A 9874-nucleotide genomic window follows, 5' to 3' on the forward strand; every position below is an offset into this window, starting at 1 on the left:
ACACGTTTCATTCTAAACAGTAATGCACCTTAACAGCTTCCCACTCCATGATTGACCAGTAATTCAACAAGAGTGATTTCTTTGTATGGAAAGGTACTTTCTTATACATTAAAAAAAAAAAAAAATCAAAGTAGATGTCACTCTGAGGTTGTCATTATGCCATGGGGGGAAAGAAAGTAAGTAATGCTTTCATTAATGGTTCTGTTTTTGAAAGGTTTTAAAATATAAATATTTGGATTTTTTCAATTACTATGATTTATCAAAGATCTCAATACAAGCATTACTTAATATATTTTCAAGGATTTGTATAATTTTCACTACTACATGATTTTAAATAGTTAATATTTAGTGTAAAAATCAGAAATTCATCGAGTGGTATAGCTCTTGAGAAATACTAAGTCACATTGGAAAATTAAGCTCTTCACTTAATTTCCTATTTGTAAGTTATCGGTTAAGAGAAACAGTTTCTCTGTTTTAAGACAAACCAAAGATATAAATGAAAATAAATAAATAATAGCACCCAGTAAGAAATCTGTGCTTAGAAAAATAACTGAAAAATAGAGTGTAAATGTGTGGCCACCTGGAGAAGAAGAAAATCAAAAGCAATTGGCAGCATTCAGAATCTATTACAAAGGAGTTATGCAAGAGCTTCTTACTGCAGGTTTCTGTGGAAGTGTTCAAATTAGTGAGTAAAGAAACACATTACATACTACACATTTGGGCCTAGTGATATCATTTTATACATGATCTCATGGCATAATATTTGCTAACTAATATAAATTAACTTGGCTATAAATGTTATCATACTGATTGAAAATTTGCTAGCATACCACAAAAAACAGCCAGTTATAATGAATGACACAGTTTGATGAAATTGTCTAGAGCCAGAGGGATGATATTGGATCATCTGTGATACATCAGATTATAAAATGCAAAGAAATTAATAAATCTGAAAACAGTTGAGATATCAAACAGGTATAAAATAAAGAGTAGAAAAGAAAGGAGATGTAATGAAAATGACATAAGTCAAAGAAACCAGTAGAAGTTCATTATAGTGGGATCCAGAATGGTTCCCGTCATCATCACAAGTATAATTTTGACAAGTACATTCCCATTCGCTCCTTCCAAATCCGAATGGGGGAGGAGGGAGAGAAAAAATAATTTAAAATATTCTTTACCACTATTATCTAAATCAGTCCTTCAAAATTCCCCCCAAATGGCAATAGTTCCAAAATCAAATTCCATTACCAGTTGATGTTTTCCTGCTGTACTTTTGAATGAAGAAATATGTGTTTTATTTCTCTTTGAAGGTAGCCATAAAATTTTAAAATTAAACTTCTGTTCTTTAGCTACACTAGCCACTTTCCAGTACTCAGTAACCACACAGGTATCAGGTAGCCTCTGCATTTTAGAACAGTTCCATCATTGAAAAGTCTTTTAAACAACACTGTTCCAGAGCATGTCAGTAGAATATCATCATTTTCTATGCATATTTTCTAAACTGTATATTCATTTATTTATTCAAAAATACTCACTGAATATACCTTATATACTAGTCACCAAAAATACAAATATGAGTAAGACCCCCTTTTTAACCATTTAGAATCTTTCATAGGAGAATGTTAGTGACCAGATAGTCACAGTCTAGTGCCATGCCATGGACAGTTAATAGGAAGAAAGCAAAAAAAAAAAAAAAGTGATGCAGAAGAGTACTAAGGATTGATTACTGAGGTAATCAAGGTAAATATTTTTTTAATTAAGCCAGAAGAAGTAGAAACGGAGAGGAGAAGGAAGAACCAAAAGGTGTTTAAGAGGCATAAATAGTGTGATTTGGTGAGAAATTGAGTGTAATAGAAAAGCTTCTAGCTTGAGGGGATGAAAGAATCATACCATCATTATCCTGAATTGAGTCTATGTGAGGAAAAATTAGTAGGGTTTAGAAGAGAGATGACTTTCAATTTTTATATGTGGATGCTTTTTAATAGTTGTATGTATGTTTGTGCAAAATTCATGAGAAAGTTTGAGACTAGAGCTGAAGTTTTGGGTATTAATATTGTGGAGCTGGTAGTGGATGAAATCACACAACAACAAAAAGGAATGTTGTCAATGAAAGCCAAGAAAACAAACATTAAGAACTTGTTAGAGAAATTGCCGGAAAAACAGAAATGAATGAGATCATAGAAAACAAGAGAAAGGAATTTTAAGAAGGTGCCAACAACCTAAAGAGCTTCAAAAAAAAAGTTGCATAAGATAAAAACTAGGGGGAAAAAAATGTCCATTTAATGTGCCAATAGGTCAGGAGTGACCTTAACATGAACATTTACCTTAAGTGACATGAGCAGAAGATTGGTAGCAAGAAACCCATGAGTTAATATGTGGGGAAGAAGGAAAGATGTGAGTAGGACACTTTTTCTGGAAACTGAACAGATTTGAGATGGAAAGAGCTATACATGAAGTGATATGTAGATGCAGGAAGGGATTTTTACTCATTTGCTATTTCTATTATGGAAAAGGTTTGAGCATTTAGTTTAAAAGTTTCTGTGTCCATAGACCATGGGTCCACCTTAGCTGGTGTGGATTACTTATAGCTTACCTACAGAGCCACTGACCCTTGGCCAATGCTATGGAATGCATTAGCTAAAGATAAATGTTTTGAAACCATGGGCCTATAAATTGTTTCAGAACAAGATATATCAGCCTGCAAGTACTGTTTAGTAATAATAATTGGATTTATAATTGTACTTAATTTCAGAGTCTGGAGGAGGGGGCTTTCAAATTAAAGTCTGGCAGCATAGCTAGAATATACCTTTTATGAGGAGTTCATGATAAGAGATCTCCATCATGAGCAAATTTGAGTTTTCTGCTTAGGAGGTGCTTGAGATGTGTACACATATGGTTAGACCAAGAATACCTGTGTGACCCAGAGATGGGAGAATAAAGAAATCTATGCCTGAGATCTCTGGACCCTTCCCTGTGAATGTCTTTCTTCTATTGTTTCTGTGCTATATCCTTGCACACTTGTTCCAAGAGCATAAGCTAAGTAAACTAAGCTCTGTAAATCTGTGGAATACTGAGGGTGATTAACACATAATTAACACTGGCTAACATAATTTTAATAGCAAAAGTCCTCAGTTTTTCAGCCTCTTGAGTAATTTGTCACAAGTGTAATTTAGGGGCTCAATAATTACAATTACTGAGGCTAGGTTTTTTCTCAAGGAAAAAAAATAGAAATATAGTTACATTTTCACAAAACAAGTTTAAAAGAAAAAAAATTGTCCAGTTAACCATGAAATTTGTTACTAACAACAGCACAGGGATATTTGAATAACTGATTTTCCAGGCGAACTATTTGATTGGTTCATTAAGAGAATAATCTATTTTAGATATTCACACCTTCTTGGTTGTACTCTTTCACTGTATTTTCAGCTATTTATTCACCTCTCTATCTTCACTATGTAATTTCACATGCCCAAGCATCCCATCCATTTCTTTGGTTTATGATTAAAAAGCCAAAGTTTTTCCATCATCCTCAACAGTGGAGTGAATCCCTTCAGTTCACAGAGAAAACACTTTTAATTACCTCTGTTCACACAAAGATCCTATAAGTACTTAGGAAAGAAAGCCAGATGGCAATGTTCATAGATATAAACTAAGCGATACAAGTAGGAGACAGTTTAATAAAGTGCTAAAGGACATAGATTTAAAATCAGTTAGATGTGGAATAAAATTCCAGATGGGCTTCAAGGTATGACCCTGAGAAGGGTAATGAATTTGAGCATCAGTCTCCTCCACTGGAAAATGGTGAAAACAATAATGCTTCACAGTGTTACTATAAGGATTAATGTAACATATATATGCAAACTGTTTAGTCCATTGACGAGCATATAATAAGTGCTTAATAAATGGTAATGATTTAAATTCAGTGAATAAGGGTTCAATAGCAAAGTATATGTTTATGAATATAATCCTTAACCTTTCCAAATCTCTCCACATCTCAGTTTTTTCCAAATAGGAGAGTAAAATTAAATTTACTTAACTGAATTTTTATGAGCATGGAGGGACTGAATATATAAATGGTCAATGACCAGATCACATATAAAAATAGAATTCCAACCCACAATCTCTGCACCAAACCATCCAGAAGCCAAACCAAAGCCTCTGCAGCAAATCTTCCCCGAACAGTCAGTGCTTCGTCAGTTACTTCCAGCTCCCCTAATATCTGCCTGCACTTCTAATTTAGGACCAACCAGAGAAACCCAAATAAACTCCTCAAACCAACCTCAGAGGATGCTCCACTTGTAGTTAGCCCGCCTCTGGTTTCCCCATGTCAGCAGCTTCTGGTCAGAGCATACCTGAATCCTTTCTCTTTTCCACTATAAAACTTGACCACTCCTCTCTCTGTCTTTCAGTTTCTATCCTAAACAATGATGGTGGCTGACTCCCTTGCTATAGCAAGCTCTGGATAAAAAAACTGTTTTCATTTGGGTGGTCTTTTTTTCCACAACATTATAACTGAGTTTAACCTCAGTTCAATGCCAATTTTAAAAGGCCACATATATTTTATTAGTGTTATTATTGTGCAATAAACAGACATGATCATTAAGGCTCACCCATGCAACCACCTGCTTGTGGCTGTACTACTTTTCCATCAGGTATGTAATACAGATGCTCATGATCAATCCAGTTCTGTCCCTGCATTGTTAATCAAAACCCATTCTTTGCTGCTGTGAGAGTTCCAGGTGCTTAAACTCTCTTCTTTTCCTTTCTGATCATATGTCCTACCTTCTCTGTTTTGTCTGGACTCGTGTCTAGCATTCTAGCAATTCTCTAGTCAGCATTCTCATATACCTAGATAACTCTGAGTAGAAAAATACTCTTTTTTCCCCAGAAAGGGGACTCATTTCTTTTTGAGTGTTTCCCCACTCCATCCATGTGGTTTGATAGATGCTATGAATTCTAGTAGCCCATCCCAAACATGAATGCTGTAAAAACAGGCAGGTTGAACCAACTGGGGTCAAGAACAGTTGTCCTAGGGCATTTCTAGATTTTTCTTACTAGGTTTAAGACAGAATCTTTTAGTCTTAGAGCTCACAAATTCCCAATTTGTGAGATTTTCAGAGCTCTTGGAAGTCATGGTTCTAGCCTGGTGGAATAATACATTGTGAGAATGATGTCTGTATTCAAAAAGTAAAAGAAAGAAGAGTGTATGCAGATATCATTCACTGCTCTAGGAAACAGAGAAGAAAGAACAAAGTTTAGTTGAGTATGGGCTTACACTGAGTCTTAGACAAGAGCAGAGGAGAGAAAGCAGGGTTGTGGATAAGAGCCAATGCAGTTACCACCATGCCAAGACTTCACCCAGGGAGAAGGGGAGGATTAACTTCACACTCAGATTTTTAATAGTTTTGGAAACTAGCCAGATATGGTTAATAATAAAGCCTTCAGAATACAACAATAAAATGAGAACTGTTATATACCTGAGTATATATACATGAAAATGCAGCAGTCTCACATATAAATGTCTAGATAATTGTTCAGCATAAACTGAAAGTGAAAATCCTTCAGATTGTTGATGTGTCTTGACAATTAGCTATCCATTTTTCTCTGAGTTCTTGACTTTGGTAAGTTTGCTATTGGCATAGTAGGACCAAGAAAAATTATTGGGGTAGAGGGAGAATATCTCAAGAATGCTACACTTGGGTCAGGCTGCCCAGACATGTCATGCAGTAGTAAGTAGGCCTGGAAGCTACCAAATCAACTCACAAGTATTTGTTGAATAATCAATGAATGTCAAGAAAGAAATAATAGAAAATGCTTTGAATTGGGAGTCAGGAGACCCTTAGTCTTCCAGGTCTGAAATTTGCAAATTCTTGACTTTGATCAAGTCAATTAACAGGCTCTGAGCCTCGTTCTTCTCATCTGCTGAAGGGAGGGGTTACAGACCATCTCACTGGAGGCCTTATAGGAATCCAGCCACACAACAGGAGGTGAGCTGCATCCGGGAGCAAGCAAAGCTTCATCTGCTGCTCCCCATCGCTGGCATTACTGCCTGAACCATTCCCTTCCCCTCAAAAAAAAGTGTCCCAGAAACCAGTCCCTGATGCCAAAAAGATTGGGGACTGCTGAAAAGACAAAATCCCCAGCCTCTTTCCTAAGATGTGCAGTATTTGGGCAAGGCACTTGAAAGATGAAATATCAAAAGAGGAAATATAAATAATAATTCAAAGTAATAATACTCGAGCCCCACACTATTATAAGCAAAATAAAAGGTAGAAATAATTATTTTAAAAGAATAAGACCTTAGGGATTCAATTTTAGACAACGTGAAGTTCAACTGGGCGGCCAGTGGAGGGAGACTTCCCCTGCCTGCCTAAGGCCCTGAGGATTTTTCTCATATGCTCGCTGAGTGACAGTTTCGCCTCAGCCTCCAGAAGGAGACTGATAGCTAAGGGATGGACCGAATGGGATAGTAACCCAGGCGGAGGCGGCCCAGGGTACTCGGGTCTGTATGCTGCCGTGTGGGCGGCTGGAGAGCTGGGAGCTCCGGACTCACCAGCTCATCTGTCTCACCGCGCTTCGCCTGTCCACCCCGCCGGCTCCGCTGCGCCCGCGACCGAGGCCCCCGGGTCGGTTACCCGGTGTTCAGGCAACAGCGGCGGCAGCCGCTTGGGACCGCGGGCTCGCGCTCTGCGGTGCCTACTAGCCGGTCCTGTGCCAGCCCCGCGTTTCCTCTGCGGACCCGTGCTGCCGGGCTCTGCGCGCGCTCTAGGCTATTCGGCGCCGCCAGCTCCCCACTCTTATTTCTTTTCTAACCAGTTCAATCCCACCAGACTCCTTTTGGTCTGTAGTGAAGTGGGACGCGGAGGTGGGGGGTGGGGGGCGGGGGAGGGGACGACAAGCAAACTGTAGCAGTTATGATTAGAATCAGGATCAGATTTCTTTAGGGCTTTCCAGGTGGCGCGATAGTAAAGAAGCTGCCTGCCAATGCAGTAAGACGCGGGTTTGATGCCGGGGTAGGGAAGATCCCCTGGAGTAGGAAATGGCAACCCACAGTCCATGGGGTCACAGGGTCGGACACGACTGAGCACGTGCCCAGAGTTCTTTAAGGTGAAACAGCAGAATTCCACTTCTTTGCTCCTGAATGGGAAGTTTCTGATATCCTACCCTCATCGTCTCCTCTTAAGAGAAAATCTTGCAGCCTCTGCTGTCCCAGTGTGAGGACTACAGGTGATAAGATCCTTTTGGTTTGATTGTTAGTTCTAAGGTGACGTTAGTACTGAGAAACTTGAACAAACTACAAGGAAGGATAGGAAATATTTGCTTTGCGTCCGGAGGTTGAGGTGGGGAAAGTGATGAATTGAAGACATCTATGGGTTTATTTCTAATAAAACAAATTTTTGAAGTGTGATTCGTCTAAAAAAACCTTAAGTGTCACAAAACACATACCTAAACTTTGTTTCCAGCTCAGTGAAATATACTGTGACCTGAAGTTAAAGTGTTTTCAAAGAAAGAGTCTTGTGCATTACAGTATGCTCACCAAATGTCTTCTTGGATAAAATCAAACACTAAACGATGGAATTGAAGATGGTTAAAAACATAAGATCAGAATAAAGATTAGTATTCTTATGTAGTCAAATCATACTTTCAGGCAACACTGGATACAGGCAAAGGTCTGGCAAGGTTAAGGAAGCAAAATCTATTACCTTAAGAGACAATTCAATTAGTAATCCTTTTTAGGGGAGGGGAGTCTGCAAGGCCATACCTGGAATAAGATCATTCCAGCCAAAGATGTAAAAGAGGAAGCAATAACAAGCAACCTGGAGAGAGGTCTTAATCTTAAATTCATATATGCAGAAGCAGAGCTCTTTTTGTAATTAAAAAATAGATTCCAGAATGCACTCTCCAGTTTCCCATCTTCCTCCATTAATTATTTAAATTTGACATGTTAGCAATACAATGTTAAATTTAAACCAAATGAATCATTTGCATACCAGTAAATATATATTCATGAGGGTTCAAATCATCTAAGTGAATATATTAAAACAATAGCTAGCCTTTTTTCCACCAAAAAAACTTTACCTACTAGAAACTTCTTTCTTGAAATTTTTTCACTTAATTAATTAGAACTCACTGATTCATAATTCCTATACATGCAATTATGGTAGAATTCTAAAGTGAACCCCAAGGACCCTGACTCCCTGGTATACATACTTTGAATACTTCTGGGCTTTTAATAGGATGGATTGTATTCTGGTAATTAGCTTGCTATATGACACCATTGGCTTTAAGGGAGATTATCCAGGGTGAGTTGGATTTAACTGGGTGAACCATTGAAAGGGGCTGGCCTCCTCTTGGAGTCAGAGATTTGAAACTTCAGAGGAGCATTGGACACAAGGGATATTCTTTTTGTCAGCTTTGAGGATTGAGAGGGCCTTAGCAAGAAATGTAAGCAGCCTCTAGGAGTTGAGTATGGTTCCAGCTGACAACCAGCAAGGAAACTGAGGACCTCAGTCCTACAACCTTCAAGGAACTGAATTTTACCAACAATCTAAATGGGCTTAGAAGAGGACACTGTGTTCCAAATGAGAATATATCCTGCCAACACCTTGATTTTAGCCTTGTGAACCCTGAGCAGACCACCCAGTTAGCCTCTCCTGGATTTCTGACCTACAGAACTGTGAACTAATTGTGTTGTAGGCTGCTACATTTGTGCTATTTGTTACATAGCAATAGAAAATTTATACACCTATTAACTTACTTCAAATGAACAAAACTGGGAATTTTTTAATAAAGATACAGGGTTATCTCAGGAAACCCAGGGCAGGATTGTAGAAGAAACTCAAATGGACCAAACATCAGACACTGCAAAATGAAATCAGTACTAGACCTAGTGTCATAAAGAACACAGTGGATAAGGTTATCTTATTAGCAAATAGGAAAAACAGATTTTTTATGAAAATAAAACAGAAGTAGCTGATTTTTCTATAGCAAGAATAAAGGATAGATTGAAATATTAACCATACATACAGAAAATAATGATCAAATACACTCCCTGCAAAACTATCACTCAAGAATGAGAACAACAACAAAAACTCCATATTTTGAAAAAAAATGAAATTTACCATTGGCAGAGCTATACTGAACTATGTGCTTTAGGAAGAATGAAACTAATAAAGCTATTGAAAAGATGTGTGGTTAAATCTAAACAACCTGGCTATATGACAACAGTCAATCATCCACTTGTCTTCCAATTGTCCTTGGCTTTCTCTTCCTAATAATCTCCTATCCAATTAGTCCTTAAGACCTACACATGCAACTGTTTTAATATATCTCCTGACAGTACTAGACTATTTCAAGAATTAGATTTAACAACAAAGTGCTCTGGGCCTCTTCTTTATTACTTACACTGGAATTATTTAGAGCTGCTTTTAGATTAACTAAATGCATACCACACCTGCCATAGAAAATTGGCTGAATACTCCTATTTATTAATAATAATGTTTTATTAAGATGGACCAGACGGGTCCTCAGCAGACAATTGGAATTGGCATCTAATTATATCTAACAGAGTGGCATGATATAAATTTTTTTAAATTAAAAATTATTGTCTTTGGCAGACATTCTCCAAAATTCAATTTGCTTACATCAAATTACTTCTTACAGCAACTTAGCTCATTTTTATGTTGTAAGTAATTCATACTGATGTACAGTGAGAAAATAAGACATTCAAAAAGAGCACTACTGATGTTTTTCTATAATGATATATGATTCAAAATATTTCAAGATCAGAACCATTTTGCTCTATCATCAATGGTATAGAATTCAAAGGTAGTCTTATCTCTATTCATGTGCTAAAGATTACCATTTATGCTTT

General features: G+C 37.5%; 1 protein-coding gene across 4 annotated transcripts in view; it reads right to left on the minus strand.

The window, feature by feature from the left end:
• CCDC178 (coiled-coil domain containing 178) overlaps window positions 1–6625 on the minus strand; it is a 395761-nt gene extending 389136 nt beyond the window's left edge. For all 4 annotated transcript variants that reach the window (XM_070452800.1, XM_070452799.1, XM_070452797.1 and 1 more), the window contains exon 1: window positions 6554–6625. The gene's annotated coding sequence lies outside the window, so the exon portion shown is untranslated. The remainder of the gene's footprint in view (window positions 1–6553) is intronic.
• Between the last annotated feature and the right edge of the window lie 3249 nt (window positions 6626–9874).

Source organism: Odocoileus virginianus, chromosome 22, assembly GCF_023699985.2.
Source record: "Odocoileus virginianus isolate 20LAN1187 ecotype Illinois chromosome 22, Ovbor_1.2, whole genome shotgun sequence".
In the NCBI taxonomy this organism is placed as follows: domain Eukaryota; kingdom Metazoa; phylum Chordata; class Mammalia; order Artiodactyla; family Cervidae; genus Odocoileus; species Odocoileus virginianus.